At 48.9% G+C, this 2,083-nt stretch overlaps 1 pseudogene; it reads right to left on the reverse strand.

Annotated features, from left to right (window-relative positions):
• Positions 1 to 1,722: 1,722 nt before the first annotated feature.
• LOC111729032 lies at positions 1,723 to 1,841 on the reverse strand (annotated as a pseudogene).
• Between the last annotated feature and the right edge of the window lie 242 nt (positions 1,842 to 2,083).

Consider the following 2,083-nt stretch of genomic DNA (forward strand, 5'->3'; position numbering starts at 1 on the left):
TAGCTTCATGACACCACCTGGCCTTCAGCTGACGCTAACACACCTTTCCCACATGAAGGCTACCTGTCTGCTTTACTCACCAGTCAGCATAATTAAAGTCGTAACACTTATTGGCAATGTGGTCGTCAACACCATCAGGCTCTGAGAGAGCAGGACTTGGTACCAAGCTCGACATTCAGAACACGGCCTGATTCTTTCTTCGTTATTATCTAAGTAAAAACTCAAGATTTAAAAAATTTTGTGGATCCACACTTCACAACCCCCCAAGATTGTGCGACCAGTTTGAGAAACTGTGGGTTAGATGGTCTCCACTGCCTTTGTCGGCTCAGACGTTCTGTGCCTCCGAGTGAACGGATGGAAATCAACCCAAAAAGATGCTTCGATAGCTGAATGCCGCCACTGGCATTCTTAAAACTAAAATCACAACTCAAATCACTTCTTTCTTCATGGGCTCTGAGGTTGAACCAGAGATTAAATGGCTTTCTCAGCAGGAATGACAGGAGTACATCTCACAACTGACACTAAGTAAGCCTTGGGGAGTCTCACGATGACGTTTTCTAAGGCAGCGAGAGAGAGGGACACTGTGTTTATAGGACTTCATTCACAGGGGTTGTGGTAGTGACCAGCCAGGCAGGCGTCTCTGCAGAATTCACTGCGGGCGTCGGCGGAGACCCACCGTCTACACACAGAACCCACGTCCGGCTGCCCGTGTGGATAGCTCCCATCCCACCCGTCCCGGAGCCTGAAATTCACTTCTAATAATTTGATTATTCCATGTCCAATCCTTGCTTGTGAGCAAACACTCTGGGGAGGAGTGGCACTTTCACAAAATTTGAGCGGTTTCCTATCGTCAAGCCCTTGTTCGTGCTGCGTGGCTTCTCCACGCCTCCCTAAAAATGCACGTCTCCCCTCCCCACTTAGCATGCCGTCCGCGGCCCTACGCAACGGCCCACCTCCTTCTGGACGCTTGTCCACTGCGGCTTAGACGGAGCGTCCCTCTTTGCTTCCGCCTTACACTTTTATTCCTATCTTGCTTGTAATTGTTAAAATTTTTTCTCTCTCCAGATACATCCCAGCTATGTTCTATAAGATCTTTGAACTCAGAACCATAGTCATTATTTTGACTTATTTTTTATTTTTATTTTTTTTGGCGTGGCTTAGAGCTAAGAGTTAATCACAGCGATGGTTGACACGAGGTCAGAAGAGAGAAGAAAAGGCATAGGATCCAGGAGACAACTGTTTTGGTGAGGGAGCAAAGGGGAGGACAGGGTCGGGTAGTCCTGATGGCACGCTACCCGGGACGGGGCGGGGACCGTGTAGGAGCCATCGGGGGCCCTCCTCACCCTCCTGCTCACAGCTCCCCTAGGCTTCCGTTTCCTGCTTCACTGCAAGTTTTGGCTGAGGAAAAACCTAGGAGAATGCCAAGGCTGACCCAGCATGACAGTCTAACTCTACGCTGAATGGTGTGTGTGTGTGTGTGTGTGTGTGTGTGTGTGTGTGTGTGTGTCCCGGCTCAGTTGAGATTTGTTATCGAAAACTACACAGGAACATGTGTCTACTACCCCACTGCTTGCCTCACCTTCGAAGCAGATGAGCCATTTCTCTGGAAGGCTACAAAGCCACTTTTGTTTTTTCTTAGGCAAGGCAACCCTTGGTTGACCTTGCAGATTGCAAAGACCTTGTCAGCTTACAATCTCTTATTTTTTATATATATATATTTTACACCTACAGCACCTGGTCCTCCTAGGTGGTCTCTCACCCAAGTGCTAACCAGGCCCCACCCTGCTTAGCTTCCGAGATCAGACAGGATCGGGCTTGCTCAGGGTAGCGTGGCCGCAGACAACGAAGCCACTTTTGTAGAGAACATAACACTAGCTTGGCGATGACAGAGCTGCACAGACCTCTCTCCTCTGCTCACAAAACACCCAGGAACACAAAGTCCGGTACATTCGGACAAGTCCTTCCTCCATCCAGAAAGTCTCCCAGTTTGTCCTGTATTGTGAAGGGTCAGGGAAACTTTCTGTATTAATTATGCATGAGGAATCCTGGGGAGGGATTGAGGGATTGAGCCAACAGTCACACA

Source organism: Pteropus vampyrus, unplaced genomic scaffold, assembly GCF_000151845.1.
Source record: "Pteropus vampyrus isolate Shadow unplaced genomic scaffold, Pvam_2.0 Scaffold243, whole genome shotgun sequence".
NCBI classification, from domain to species: Eukaryota; Metazoa; Chordata; class Mammalia; order Chiroptera; family Pteropodidae; genus Pteropus; species Pteropus vampyrus.